The following is a 16626-nucleotide window of genomic DNA, read 5'->3' on the forward strand; positions in this document are numbered from 1 at the left end:
TATAGGACTCTCTATCAGTGATCTTTTCTAGCAGTGTCATCATTTTTTTCCTGGAGCTTAAAATTATGCTGTCAAGTTATGAAAAATGAAAGAGGCTTTCACAATCCAACTTTTCCACAGTTATTTTCGCAATCTGGGATTCCTGTCCAGATTCATTTTCACTTAATACAGGAAATTTTCTCTCAACATACCCAAACAAAAGTAATGTCACCAGCTGCAAAAGGTGTTAAGATTATGTTCAAGCAGAGGGAGCAGCAGCATGGGAAGCAATGGCCTAAGGCAACTGCACTAAGAGCTTGTCCCAATCCATTAAACACTAGTGGAGGTGGCTTCTTTCCTAAGAAATGAAAGCTCCAGGCTACAGTTCACCTTCAAATTCATAGATACAGACTAATGTACATTATGGTCACAAGAAAAAGTTATTTTTTTTACTGCATCCAGTCAGTATAACCCTTTCTGAGTACCATGATGTAGCCACAGAGAAGTCACATGAAGGTGATGCCAGCCTTCATATAGATACATATACTTAAGACCACAGGGTACCGTTTTAGCTGTCTGTTTCTATAAAATATCAAATAGCTGACCTGTTTCTACAGTATTCATTCACAACACTCCTACACCTAGCAGTAGTCAGGTATGTTAATGCTTAGGATGGGTAACTGGACGATTTGGCCTACTATTTATCCATTATCTGACTGGTTTGGGTCTGATCCCCTAGAATTGCTCTGCTTATATTTCCCCATCTCTGGTATGGAGGAAAATTCAAGAATGATATAATCTTTAGTGTTTTTCATTGCATTTCACTTACTGACCTCATATTCATTTTTCATTCGCCTATGACAATACATAATGGAAAGGGTTTAAGCCTGACTTTTTTTCTCTCCACCAATACCTCCTTTTCTATCAGAATTTTTTTTTTTTTTAGTAATACCAAAAAAGCCATAGTCACTACAGCACATGTAATCTGACCGATAAAACAGACAATGTGACAGAGCAAGAGGCTATGCTATTTATATAGTCTCACATTATATTTCTCCACTGAAATCCACACAGACATTAATCCTGTTCAAGTGACACACTGTGTACTCATCAAGGTGATATTGTTTTTATAAATCAGGCATAGAGTGACCATTTCAAGAAGTGTGGAAAATGTGGCAGACATAATATGAGATGGGTTATGAATCTGACAATTTATCCATGCTTATCTGTGCAAAAAGAGGAGTCTGTTTATTATCTAACATAAATCCGAGAACTTCATTAGATCATCCCACCAAAATTGAATGTCAGGTTTATATTACAGTCTACGAAGCACACAGCAGCTGGTAATGATCAAAACCATTTTACCTTGGACCTCTTTCATAGGGAGTTTCAAAATTAACCGTTCAGAATAAAAAGCTAAGCCTGCCTTATTTGACCAAAATATACAGCTTATAAACACTCAAGAGCTAACATGTGCAGAAGTAAAATCAATTTTAGAAAAATTCAGAAGATAAAGGGATGATATATACATCCTGAAACTCTAGATACATATGTCCGATTACAGAAAGGAAAGAAGCAAATACATGTGAGAACAATGAAATTCCAGTAAATTGTGTTAAAACACAACCACTACATATTTTCATTTAACTTCCGCACCACTGGGTCCAAAATAGCATCACGACACCCACCTAAACATTTTTCCCCAATCCAAATCGGAACTCTACTACCCAGTTACCTGGGAGTAACTATTAGTTGAACACAAAAGCAGCTTCCTAAAGCTTTATCTGAGCAAGGCAATGGTGAATATGGTAAGAAACAAAGTAATCTGATCAACACCAGAATGACAGCAAGTTGAGTCCATTTGTCAAGTCAAGCTAAACAGCAGCAGATAGCTCTAACTGCACAGGACAGGACAGCCCATCAGAGTCAGTGATTAAAAAAAAAAAACAAACCAAAAAAACCCAAAACACATCACGTTCTCATCTTTGATCAGCAAGACAACACTGAAGACAAATTTGACTCATGCTGTTGTCTTACAAAGGGAGTTTGTTATCCAGTGTGCAATAATCCAATTCACACACTGAGTCAAGATACTGCTTTTTTTTTTCATTTCTGTACAGAGATGGGTGCTAGGTGGTAACTCCACAAAGCTAGCACACCCTTGCAGTAATATTTTAACATATTTATACTTATGTTGCTATATCTCACTCCTTTATATCAGCATGTTGTACCATCATTAGTTTTTAGTCTCTTCGCCTTAAGTTAAAGGTACAATGTTCCATAATTTCACTGCACAGGCCTGGTGGGTAAGGGTCTTCATGTGAAGGTGAGAATATTTTAGCAGAGGTGCGTTTTTCCCACGCAGATGAGCATAGTTCATTTAAAGTTCATATATTCTTTTAGTTCGCATCAAATTCCATGCTCTGCTGCCCAAGTATTTCTTTGTGAGTGATAACCTTCTGCTTTAGCTAACATTTTGTCCTTGGGTATGTTTCATTCTCTACTAGCTGATCTCAACATTATGTTACTTGAGATATCAATTCCCCGCTTTGAGACTATGAGGCTTTCTAAGAGCTTCATAAGTCTCGCTATGTACCCATGCTAACATAATGTAGTGTCCTTTAGTTAACTGTAACAGCATTCTCTTTAAACAATTAACAGCAGTGTAAATAATGATCAGTATTGTTATTACGACAATTATACTTTGAAATAAGCTCTCTAACCATCCCATTAATGAGTATCCCAGTCCATTCAGGATTTTGTTTAACCAGCCTCCTTCTAACCCTGCTCTTAGTTCCCTATTTGCTTTTGCTACTCCTTTAATATTATCTAGCTGATGGTCCAAATCTTTAGTTACATTTGGAATGTGGAAACAACAGCTATTGTTTAAAATATTCAGGTATCCACACACTCCATGTTTGTGCAATGATAATAAACTTCCCAAAGTTGGGGTATCTGACAACCCCATGGAGTATTAGTACCCTGATCTCCTGATGGTCTATATATTTCTTCTTTAAGCCCATGGAGTTTCAGGTTTACTGATATTACAGTTACCCACCATACCATCTTTCAGCATCCATTTAAGGGTGTATTTTCCTTCCTTATTGTACCATGTAGTGGACCCATTAAGTTCCCTTTTCCACATGTCTTCCCATATTTTAGTTAGGTTTGTTGTTAGTATTCCCCCATGGAATGGGATTCTCTGCAGACTTAGGAGTAGGTAAACATGCAGTCACTGAAGTCAAGTTTTGAAGTCTACCAAAGTCTTGGACCAACTTCAGAATAAGATTTGCACTACTGCAATTAACGTAGAAGTACATTATTAAAACTTTCACCACACGCATTCTATTTTCCACTTGGCAAAAGAGCAAAAGCTCTACGTAATTTTTTTTTTTTTTTTTTTTTTTTTACAGTCAAGTTCAAAATCCCTTTGGGATGCAAAAATAGTTTATGTGTTCTTGAAAATTCTTATCTTAGTTTCTCCTGTCTTCTCAGAGCTCCATTGTTCCGTCAGTGCTTTTTTACCTGGGTATGATGAATCCAGGAGTCAATATCTCTTTCTTTGATAGCTGTGTGGGTAATTAACAATACCAGATAAGGTCCCTTCCATCGTCCTTTTAAAGCTTCACGCTTCCACGTTCGGATATAGACTTCGTCTCCTGGCATAAAGGAATGAACTGGAGTATCTAAGGGTATTGGCACCCTTTCATTTAAATACCTGTGAAGGGAAGACAAAGCCTGTCCCAAAGATAATTGGGTAACAGTTGGTTTCCCCTAATATGCATATGATCACCTTTCCCAGTTAAACTATTTATGGGATATGGTTTCCCATACAGACTCTCAAAAGGACTAACTCCTCCTCTAACTCTAGGAGTGACTTTAATTCTCACCAATGCTATTGATAATGCATCTGTCCATTTCATTTGAGTTTCCTGACAAAGGTTTGAAATCTGTCTTTTCAGAGTCTGATTCGTTAGTTTGACCTTGCCACTTGATTGTGGTCTCCAAGGAGCATGTAGGTCCCATGGCATTTGTAAAGACTTTGCAACTTCCTGAACTATAAAACATGGCCCATTATCAGAGAACATTCCTTCAGGTACCCCAAACCTAGAAATTATGTCTTTTAATGATATCCTTACTACTTCTCTAGCCTTATTGGTACAACAAAAGAAAGCTTCAGGCCATCCTGAAAAGGTGTCTAATAACACCAACAGATATCTATACTGATTGCATTTTGGCAGTTCAGAAAAATCAATTTGCCAGTATTCCCCAGGGGTTTGACCCTTCCTGACCTCTCTGGGAGCTCTTTTCTGTGGTTTTGGGTTATTCTTACAACATATTGGGCACTGTTTCACAATAAAGTTTGCATCTTTAGTCCTAGAGCATATCTTTCGATACTTGCGACCAGAGTTTCTGCTCCCCTATGGGATTCACTATGGGTCTTTCTTTAATATTTATCTTACCACTGGGGTAGTAATCAGTACTTGCCCACCTTTGGTTATCCACCGTCCTTCCCTTGACTTGGTACACTCTAAATATTTGGCAAGCTGATCCTCCTTCTTAGAATATTGCAGAGGTTCCCACTGAACTTTTCTTGATGGGACCAATGCTCCAATTAGTGATCGCCTTTCCACAACTCCTTTGGCTGTCTCATCTGCTTCTCAATTTCTTTTAATTATTTCTGTTTGTCCTTTCTGATGAGCTTTGCAATATACGATTGCAACTTCTCTTGGTCCCAGAACAACTTGCAACAATTTTAAGATTTCTGGTCCATATTTAATAGGGGTGTGTTGAGAAGATAGCAACCCATACTCTTTCCAAATAACCTTATGCGCACGGACCACTCCAAAAACATATTTGGAGTCTGTATAAATATTTACTCTTCTATCTTTAGATGGCTCTAAAGCTCAAGTTAGAGCTATAATTTCCGCTTTCTGAGTGGAGGTATTGGGTGGCAGGGCTCATGCTTCAATCTCTTCCTGTAGGGTTACTACAGCATATTCAGCTTTCCATTCTCTGTTCACAAAACTACTTCCATCTGTAAACAGTTCAGTTTCTGGATTGATTATAGGCACATCCTTTAAATTGGGTCAACTGGAGTATACCTGTTCCATAACCTGCAGGCAGTCATGCCCCAGTTCCACTTTTCATCTATTGGCTTTAAGGTGGCAGGATTCAAGGTCTAAGACATCTTTAAAGTGACATCATGTTGCTCAATCAATACCACCTGATATTGAGCTAACCTACTAGGGGAAATCCTATCATGCCCCTTTTGTTCAAGTACAGCTATCACAGCATGCAGTACCAAAACTGTGACAGGCTGCCCCAAAGTTAATTTCCAAGCTTCCTTAATCAACACCACTGCTGTTGCAGCCTTCAGGCATGCAGGCCATCCTTTGCTTACTTCATCTAGCTGTTTGGAGAAGGAAGCCACTGGTCTCTTCCAGTCTCCTAAAGTCTGGGTCACGACTCCTAGTGCCACATGTTGCCTTTCATGCACATATAAGGTAAAAGGTTTGGTTGAATCCAGCAAACCAAAAGCAGAAGCCCTCATCAATTCAGTTTTGATGGAGTAAAATCCTCTCCAGCACTCTGGTGTCCATTCTAAAATTTCTCTGGGTCCCTTGATAGCTTCATATAACAGTTTGGCAATCAGTCCAAAATTTAGTATCCAGAGCCTGCACCATCCCGCCATCCCCAAAAATCCTTGCAGTTCTTTCTTAGATCAGGGGGGAGCTATTCGAGAAATAATCTCTTTCCTTTCCATTCCCAACTTCCTCTCCCCTCCGGATATTTCAAAACGTAGGTAGGTTACAGTGGTTTGCCCTATCTGGGCCTTTTTTCCGAGATACCCAGTATCCAGCCAGTCCCAAGAAGCTGAGCAGGCTAATGCTAGCCCTAATACATTCTTGTCTAGTCTCAGCTCCTAATAAGGTGTCATCCACATATTGCAGTAAAATAGTAGAAGAATTCCTACCTTGCCAATCTTATAAACCCTTTGCAAGTACATTACCAAAAAGGGTTGGGCTGTTCTCAAAGCCTTGAGGAAGGACGGTCCAACAAATTTGCACTTTCCTGCCAGTAGTTGGGCTTTCCCCACTCAAAGGCAGACACTTCCTGGCTTTCTTCCTCCAGCAGTATACAGAAAAAGGTGTCCTTTAAATCCAATACTGAAAAGTAAGTATTATTCTCAGGTATTGAAGACAAAAGAGTATAAGGATTTGGAACAACCAGGTGCACATCAACAATTATTTGTTTTATTTCCCTTAGATCCTGTACCTATCAGTACTCCTTCCTGGGTATGGGATTTCTTTACAGGTAGGACTGGAGTATTATATTCAGATTGACATTCTCACAATAGTCCATACTGAGTAAATGTATTTATCAGAGGTTCCAGCCCAGTTCTGGCTTCTAATTTAATAGGATATTGTTTCTTTCTTACCAGTTGTGTTCTCTGTTTCAGTTCAGTTTTTACCAGTGCAGCATTCTTGGCTCACCTGGGTTTCTTAGTGGCCCAGAGCAGGGGTATCACAGCATCTGCAATCTCTTCCAGAATTTCCACTTCTGATCCCTTCTCAGTCAATAAGCACAACTGAGCCTTCTACACTGTTTCTTTTGGTAGATGCAACTGAATAGAACATTCAGAGAAAGTTAACTGTGCTCTTAATTTACAGAACATGTCTCATCCCAGGAGAGGAAGGGGATGTTCTGGCATATATAGAAATTCATGAGTCACTTGTATTCCCGACTGTACATTCCATTGGTTTCAAAAAGGGCTTTAAAGCTCACCTTTCCGTGACTCCAATAATTGGCATGTAAGTTTTACTTAAAGGTCCCTCACAAGTTATAACTACAGAATGTTTACCTCCAGTATCTACTAAAAAGTCTATTATTTCATTCCCAAGCCTGACTGGAACCAGGGGATCAGCTGGGGAAATTTCATTATTTTCCCCCAGTCCCCTTCATTGAGAATCTTCGGTTCCAAGCATAATTAAGTCTGTGTCTGGGGCAGGCCCCCCTTGGATCCTTTGACACTGCTGTCCCTTCTTCAGGCATTCATTTCTCCAGTGACCTTCCTCCTTGCAATATGCACATTGATGTTGTCCTATCGGTCCATATATAATGGGGCCGAAACCTCACCCTCAGCCTTTCCCTCTGCCTATTCTTCCTCCCCGATAACATCCTTTGCTCCTTCCTTAGCCTCTCTAGAATTCCCTTCAATAGCTGCTGCCAATAGGGCAGCTTGTACCTTTGGACTTTTGTGTTTTTCTTTCATGTTCTCTCTCTCTTCCATTTCTTCCTGATTATTATAAACCTTACAGGCTATTTCTATCAACCGAGAAATTGACATTCCTCCTACCCCATCTACCTTCTGCAACTTTCGTCTTATAGCTGGGGCAGACTGCCCAATAAACAGCATGTTAAACATCCTCCTATTAGCTTCTTCCTCAGGATCCAAATCTATCCACTTTCTTGCACTTTCACAAAGTCTTTCATAGAAAGATGAGGGATTCTCATTCTCTTCCTGTCTTACTTCATAGAACCTTGCCATGTTTTTTGGCTTCAGAACCCTGTGCTGTACCCCATACAAAATCAGTCGTTGATACCGTTTAAGCATGTCTTTTCTGCACCAACATTAGGATCCCATTCTGGGTCTGTTTTAGGTGTATGCTCTTCAGGACCCGTTGCTCATTTTCCTCCCTGGCTTTTTCCAACACTAACCATTTTTCCTCTCTACTAAAGAAAGTATTTAACACTACTTGAATATCACCCAAATTTGGATTGTGTGTAAGCATAATTGTTTCCATGAGCTGATGGACTTTTTCCTGAATTTTCTCATTAAGACCCTACCTGTTGTTTCCAATTCAATAAATCCAATGTGGTAAATGGGACATGTACATACACTGGTCCTTCTGCCCCTATCGCTTGCCTGAGTGGGGCTTGTATTACCGGGCATTGTGCCCTAGTTCTCCCTAATATGTGGGCCTCTTCCATTCCAGATGAGGACTCTTTGTCATAATTAGACCCCTCTTTTTTAATCTTAGCTACCAGTAACTGCACATTTTCTGGTTCCTCTGACCCTTTGATATACCTTTTCCTAGTATCACAGGCAGAACAGCACCTCTTTTTCCGCTTATCCATTTCCTCAGCTGACACATATCTACCATTAAGGTCATTATCTACCAGTTTACATTTCCTTCTAGTTTCATAGTCACTTTGCAAAGCAGAAAATAAACCAACATGTGGTACTTTGTCCCATTTATCCATTCTTCTACAAAACAACATTAATTGTAAGATAGTATTATAATGCAAAATTCCATTTTCAGGCCATTTTTCACCATCCTCTAATTTATAGATTGGCCACCACTGTTTATGATACTTTTGCATTTTTTCTTTAGTTAGAGGATCATCTCCAAATTTATTCCAATTTTTCAGGATGCATCCTAAAGGAGAGCAAGGGGGTGTATCAGTAGAGGATACAGGACCCATATTTAAAATTACAGAAAATTGTTACAGAAAATTCTTTAACCAGTACCTCACACACTCAGCCTTAGGACAAGAATATTTTACCCTTTTTCTTTCTTCTGCTTCTACATGAGGAGGCTAAGCTCCTGCTGCAGTCCTCTCATGGGAGCGACTTATGCAGAGCAATTCCAGAAACAAAACCAGATTTCCTACTCACTGATCACCCCTGCTCTTATTACATTGATATCTCTGCAGCTTTGCACCACTGTGTCACTCACCACCCAGCCACAGAGCTGGAACCATCGGAGTCCCCGATCAAATGGTCGGTGCGCACTGGAATCCACGCAGCTCCCCTGCTCCTTGCCCAGAGCAAGGCAAGTCGAACCAGGCAAGGCAATTCGGGTCCCATACAGGTCGCTCAAACTGCTGTCTCACAAAGGGAGTTTGTTATCCAGTGTGCAATAATCCAATTCACACACTGAGTCAAGATACCACTTTTTTTTCATTTCTGCACAGAGATGGGTGCTAGGTGGTAACTCCACAAAGCTAGCACACCCTTGCAGTAATATTTTAACATATTTATACTTATGTTGCTATATCTCACTCCTTTATATCAGCATGTTGTACCATCATTGTGCCTTTAAGGCGAAGAGACTAAAAACCAATGTTCCATAATTTCACTGCACAGGCCCAGTGGGTAAGGGTCTTCATGTGAAGGCAAGAATATTTTAGCAGAGGTGTGTTTTTTCCATGCAAATGAGCATAGTTCATTTAAAGTTCATATACTCTTTTAGTTCACGTCAAATTCCATGCTCTGCTGCCCAAGTATTTCTTTGTGAGTGATAACCTTCTGCTTTAGCTAACATTTTGTCCTTGGGTATGTTTCATTCTCTACTAGCTGATCTCAACATTATGTTACTTGGGACACTGATGCCAGAGCTAGTACATACTTGAAAGTAGTAAACCTCTGATGAAACAGATTTCCAAATCAATTGGTTTTCACTGGTATCTGGACATTCTGATTAAGTTAAAGAGCTTTGTATTGACTTAATTTAATTCAGTGACAAATGAGTTTAGTTGAATCCCTGCCCCCTCCCACAGAAGATGCATTTTCAGTTGCCTTCTGCACAGTTGTGGACCCAGTGAGGTCCCAAACTGTATATGCCTTTTATCCATTTTTTCCTCTTTCACAAGGGGCCGCTTCTCCCCCACTATTCATCATTCTAAACTATGAGAAATAAGCAATACACAGAATTACAATAAAGACTGGTTTTGAACACATTTTCCCATTCCCCAGCTTCAATTCAGAAATCTGCTTCCTTGCAGATATATCTGACAAGCAAAGCACCCTGGAGTTACACCTTCCAAAATCCTGAGCTCCCAATCCAATTGAGTTTGAATGCACTGAGTCTTGTATTTCTGCAGTAAAAAAGAAGTACTGACATGGCTTGCTATTTAAGGAGCACTGCCCACTCACAAGTCACACTGACTTTGTAGCAAGCTGTGGGTGTTTAAGTCTCAGAAGTATCTTGCTCCACTTTTCTTGTCTTCAATTCAGATTTTATGTTATAGCCTTGCAGATTATCTGCAACCAGAATGGTTTCAAACCAGATGTGTCTGTTTCTCACATACCAAAGTCTCCTATTCCCCCAAAACATCCATAAAGAAATAGGATGAGGAGAAACTACACTGCCCTGCCCAACTGGTGGTCTGGTTTTAAATTGTCTGGATCTTCTCAGCACTTTCAAAAGGCACCTGCATTTGGACTAACACCTACCTTTTGCAGGTTTAGCATGTGGCGTAAATATCATAAGATGCAAACCAGACAGGTCTGCCAGTTTTGAAAACCCAAGGTCGTAACATGGATTCACATTCTTCCTGAGAGTGACTGAAACCTGCAGATACACTCAGCCTCACTAATCCAAGTCTGACAGAAATACTAATGCAAATTCAAGTATATACATCCACACTTCAGTTCTGCCTTCATTGACTGTTTGATTGGTAATTAAGGCATATATTTGGTTCCAGAGATATAGAAAAAAACCCCTCAAATCCCAAAGGAAGCAGTCAAATCTGAGCCCAAGGTTATTAATCATACTGCCTCTAATTGTATATAAAGTATCTTTACTCCCTCAAAAATTATTTTCTTTCTTTTTTTTAAATACTAGGGGATTTAAATATGTCACAATATTCTGGATATCTTGATTAGATCTCCTTTAATATACTGCCTCCGAATAATTTGTAATTTATTTAACATCACTATAAGTCTCACAGAAAGGAAGAACTCTTACTAATCATTAAGATTAAGCAGAATTTTTAGCCCAAGTAGACTAGCAACAAAATTTGATAAGGGGATTTTTTTTTTTAAACAGTGCTTTTTACTGTCTTCTTGTAATTAAAGTTTCAACCAAGGTCCCATTAGGCCAATACTGATCCCCCATGTGAATCAGACAGACCCTCAAGTCTTCACATTTTCAGAGCTAAGTCTCACTGGTAACTAGCATCTGGGAAGGTTTTGACTAAATCAAGCGAGAACTCACTAAGATTAAAAGCCTAAAGAATTTTGCTCCTCATTGACATTTAAAAAATTTTCTACATCATTCCCCCTGTCCAGCAAGATCACATGCCCTCACAAAACACCACACAGGCTACATTATAGCATTGACTGCAAGGGAAGGTAGGCTACAGTGGCTATAGGTGCCAGTTTCAAGTCAGGTAGCCAAACTGCATTAAAGCTCACTATAGATGCCTTCCCTCATTCAGTGGTCCCTCAAGATTAGGGTATAAAAATCAGTACAGTGAAAGTCAGGGAGGGCACAGAACCTGTGCCAAGCAGAAAGCCAGCTACAGGGCAAAAGGAAAAGGACTATGCAGAACCCCTGGATGGAAGAAGAACTGGCTTGGGAGAAACTCTACAGGATCTGCCCAAGGGAGAACACACGACCTACACACGTGGGTGGCTAACCCAGGACTGGTCCTGCAGTGGAACTGCTTTATATGCATTCTTCTCACCTACAGAAGCTGTAGCAGGGGCATTCTTGCTTCTTTTATGGCTTCTATGTCCCTTAGATCTTCATAGTCCTTCCACAAGTGTCCCTACTTTGGTAAAAGCCACCTTCCTGCCTCTGGCAAGAGCATTTCCAAATTTTCTTTTCCAAACTATGATCATACACATTCTCTGTGGGGCTTCACCCCTTTGTCACCTTCTGAACCTGGCTTTCACATTTTCTTCTCTGTGTTTACTCTGTTGGTTTTGGCTGGGGTAGAGTTCCTTTTCTTCATAGTAGCTAGTATGGGGCTATGTTTTGGGTTTGTGCTGAAAAGTGTTGAAGCGCTGCTCAGCAATAATGAAAACATCCCTGTATTATCAACAGAGTCAAAGCCTCTTCTGCTCCTCACCCCACCCCACCAGCGAGCAGGCTGGGGGTGCACAAGAAGCTGGGAGGGGACACAGCCGGGACAGCTGACCCCAGCTGACCCAAGGGATATCCCATACCGTATGACATCATGCTCAGCATATAAAGCTGGGGGAAGAAGGAAGAAGGGGGGGACATGTTCAGAGTGATGGTGTTTGTCTTCCCAAGTAACTGTTATGCATGATGGAGCCCTGCTTTCCTGGAGATGGCAGAACACCTGCCTGCCGATGGGAAGGAGTGAATGAATTCCTTGTTTTGCTTTGCTTCTGTGCGCAGCTTTTGCTTTACCTATTAAACTGTCTTTATCTCAACCCAAGAGTTCTCATTTTTACTCTTCCGATTTTTGCCCCCATCCCACCAGGGGGAGCAAGTAGCTGTGTGGTGCTTAGTTGCCAGCTGGGGTTAAAGCACAACAGTTACCCTTACAGTGCCAATTAAGAAGCTCTCCCTTAGTCTTTCCCCATCCCCGCAGTCAACGTGCCAGACAGCAAGACCCAATTCAGGCTTTCAGACTCTCTCCTTCAAGGCAATGAGATTTTAGAACTGACTGGACTACTGGTCCACTAGATGACCCAAATCATCTTCCTCCATTCCCTATTTCATTCAGTTTCTCCCCCTTACCACTTATCTGTAGTTACTAAACATAGTTATTTGCATATCTATAAATAAGTGTATATTTGCCATCTTCCAAGTCATGCTTACACATCCTGAAGAAGTTCAACTTAAATTCTCTCTTACCAATACTTGCTTCTCTTCACAAAACCAGAAGACTAGCCCACAAACAAAAGCATAAGCAAGAAGGGAAGATCTACTGGAAGGCTAAATGGATAATCAAAGCCCCAAACTCCCAAAATAGATGAGGTCAGTCTTGTCTATCCATCAAGGTCTTTAATTGTATTAAAGACAGTTGTACAGTCCATCCAGAAGTATGGGTAGTCAATGCCAGAGAGATGTTATTTAAGTAAGAAAGGGATTCTCAGATGCAGGCAACTAAAGTCTTACTGTTACCTTAAATAAGCATGATAAAAAGCATGCCTTTTTTTTTTTTTTAGACTTTTACCAAGCAGACCTCAAAACAAGCATTAACTTTGATCAAAGACAGCTCTTAGGCAAGCATTAGAATAAAAAGGATACTGCACCTTTTACCATACCATAACAGTGTGAGGTCTTATGATATTTACCATAAAACAGAAACAACGGTGTACATAGCATTTGATCAGCTGCAAAGTTCACCAATACCAGTTTTGTGTGTTAGCTTTTTTTCTGCTCTAAAGAACTGAAAAAGAGAGCATTGTAGCGCAGCCAGTCAAGACAAAGGGAAAGTAAGTCAAAGCACCAAATGGAGAAGAGGTAGAAATCCACATGTACCAGCTCTGCATTCAAAGTTACCTTCCTGCTTAGAGAAAGGTTTTCCTTTTCATTCTCTTCTGAAGCATTCAATATAGTTTAGTGCCAAAGGCAAGATTTCATACTCAGTAGAAGAACCATTCTGATGTTCTATGGGAAGTCTTACACAGCTTGTCCCAGTATACTTCTCTTGCATCCTACTGCCTGCCTGTAGCCTTAAAGAATAAGGACAATGTATTACATAGGTGATCTAGTAAGCTATTCATGTAAAACATCTTGCTGCAGTTTTAATATCTGTAGACTCCCATGTTCCAGTTTTGGTGAAGATAAGGTATCTTGGTAGAAAAAGAAAGATTAAGACCTAATTAAAATTCCTTAACCAAAAGTATTTAAGTTATGACACTTCATGCTGCAGGTACTCAATAGACTTGTTATCCAAGAAAAGCATTTTTTTTTTTAAATGCAGTCTGTTCTTTCAGAAAGAAGTGAATGAAAGAAGATGCTGCCTTCACTTAGAAGTACAATGCTAAGCACAAGAAGCTTAAGTAACTCTTGATCCAGAATGCTGAACTGCTTCAAAGATCAAGTTACTACAGCCAGGATCATCTGAAGTAGAATTGATACTGTAATGAAAAGGTAAGCAGCTCAGTTAGCTCTACAAAAGGTAACAATTGTCACAATGAAGTTTGTCCAAGATCAAAAGTCTCAAACCTATCTAGGGGCACCAAGGCAAAAGCCATCCCAGCAAGAAACTACTTGTTTCTCTGTGGCCAGAATATCACTCTAAAGAAGTGTCACTATCCCCAGCATGCCCCCCCCCCCCCCAAGTACAGCAGTTCTTAAACACCACACAGCATTTCACACAGAATGTCACGAGAAGTTTTGCAAATGGCCACAGATGGTGTGAGGCCACTTGAACAATGTATTTATTGTAAATAAGAAAATGGTCACACAAATTTAGTATCTGAGCTATTGCTCAGACTTGAACTGCCATTAATCCTTGGAAAGACACTGTAAATGGATGCATGGGAAGCCTGTCAGAGCTTTTCATAACCTGAGAATCAACACCTCATATGAGACATTAAAAGTACTGGCAATTAACCACAACACCACCACAGTACACTCCAGTAGAGAGTCACCTAGTAGTGAACTCTGCATTTGACCACTGATGCTTTCAAATACCACAAATCCAGTTTAGAATAGTGAGAAAGAAGAACAACCCAAGCCTTCAGATTTCTCAGTAGGAGGTACCTACTCAGTCCTCCAGGATGCATCTCTCAAAATGCATTACCATCTTCCTACTGCAATCTTTTACTCTTGTCATTCAACCTTATGAAACAAAAGGCCTATCTGATATAAGAACAGGAAAACGCATCTGACAAATTAAGATATTTTATTTACCCATATAGAACTTACCACATTGCAAGACAGCTACTACCTTAGCATGCTGTGCTGTCATTTCCACTTAATTCTTACCATAACTCTCCAGTGTCTCTTCCTTTACCTAGTTGTGATACTAAGAACTATTTGTTTCCCCCTCAGCCACAGACTGTTTAAATATCTGTCTTGGAGGAAGCGGCCTTTTCCTTTGAAAGCTGGAAACATTAGTTTGCATCTCAAGCAATAGTGATACCAAGTTTAAGAGGAAAAAACCTTACCCTTCATAAGCTTTCCCAGTGGTTTTGAAGTATCTGGCATCTGCCCAAGAGGGAAAAATTGTCCCAATAATAGAGGCTGTGCTGCTGGAAAATGTCATTTCTAAAACTGTTGATCATTAGTGAAACACTATAGATCAGGATCTTTTTAACCAGCAGCCCTAGAATAACTTGAGAGGGTGACTAAAGCCAGCGAACAGGGTTTTCCACATAATTACTGAAAAACGAAACTAATTTCTTTTCACCCTGGATGGCTTTCACCTCTTGCCAGCAGCATTAATGTAGAATATGGATGTTAATAATGAGGATAGTAGGAACTGGAAGTGTTTTAAGATTTAAAGGCTGCCTTTTTAATGGTGTTCATGTGTAGTGTGGCATGCCATATAATTAATACAACTCCTTTTTACCAATTCAAAATGTGTACTTCTCTACACAGAGCTGCAGTTCTGATGATATTTAGGCCCTTTTGCATTCTCTCTTATCCCATATCATTAAGTACTTTAGATGAAATTATAGTAATGCACCTTTCATTTTGTAAGGTCTTTTACTTTCCAAAAACTAGACCCTTAGGACGTTTTATGCACTCAATACCCCACCTAATAAATAAAAAGACCGATTGACAACAGGCACAGTAAATCTTTCCTACCTTTCTCTAAGCACTGCCTACTTTTCTTGTGCTACCCTCACAATCGCTGTCATTCCAACTTCAAGAAAACTAGCTGGGGTATGAGCAACAAAACTGGAGCAGAACAAGACACTAGCACAGTATTAGTGACAAATTTTGGAACATTCTTGGGCTGCTTACATTGAAATCCAGACATCTTCATATTCAGAGGTACTTGTAACCTGCAGTAGCTATATGGGAGTTATCAGGGATTACCTGTCCCTGTCACAACCCTTCCTCCAGTACACATGCTTTCAGACCTACACAAAGACCAGCAGTTTCACTTAGTCTTTACCCTCTTTTGAAATTCAACTGGTTTGAATCACAGCAAGCCTTCCTCCCTTCCAAGTTTTCTTGTAAAAAAACACCAAAAAACCCCAACCAAACAAAAAAACACCCAAAAGATCTAATTTTCAACATTCTTTATTTCTCTTCAATTACTCTAAAGTCACCAAAATCTACAGTTTTCTTGTTGGGGTGGGGGAGTGAAGGGGGGAAGAAAACACTTCTTCACAGCTATATTCCACAGGCAAACTAAGATTAACAACCAGCCAGGCAGTCTTTTCCCCTTGACCCTCAGTTATTACTTTTGCTCCAGCTCCCAAAATGTTCAAGAAAGCCTACACACTAACTGAATGAAGAATTGAATATTTTGTGTCTTTTAATCAAAGAACTGATGTTGTTGGACAGCTTTAAAATTTACAGTTCTATGACTACATTTTTTAAAAAGATAAAAATATTCTTTCTTAACGATGACAGTCTTGCCACTATTTGCTTCCCTGATCTCACATATTCACCTGTAGACTTTAGTCTCCAAATATTTTATAATATAGGAATGTTTTCATGCACCGTTAAATATTGTCTTATCTAGAATAGAAATAGCATGAGCTTAACCTCATGACATTGGAGGATAGGAAAGAAAAAAAGAAACAAAACCCCACAAAACACACATCTTTGGGGAGTATAAACATGTTGTAGAACACCACTACCGAATCCCTAAACATCTGGTACAGAACAAGGCCAACAGGACAAGGTTTCTAGAAGTCAGCTAGGCTCTTCATCTTTCCCATGGACTTTTACTCAATCAGTTTTTTTTAAA

Source organism: Pelecanus crispus, chromosome 8 (genome assembly GCF_030463565.1).
Source record: "Pelecanus crispus isolate bPelCri1 chromosome 8, bPelCri1.pri, whole genome shotgun sequence".
Taxonomy (NCBI): Eukaryota; Metazoa; Chordata; class Aves; order Pelecaniformes; family Pelecanidae; genus Pelecanus; species Pelecanus crispus.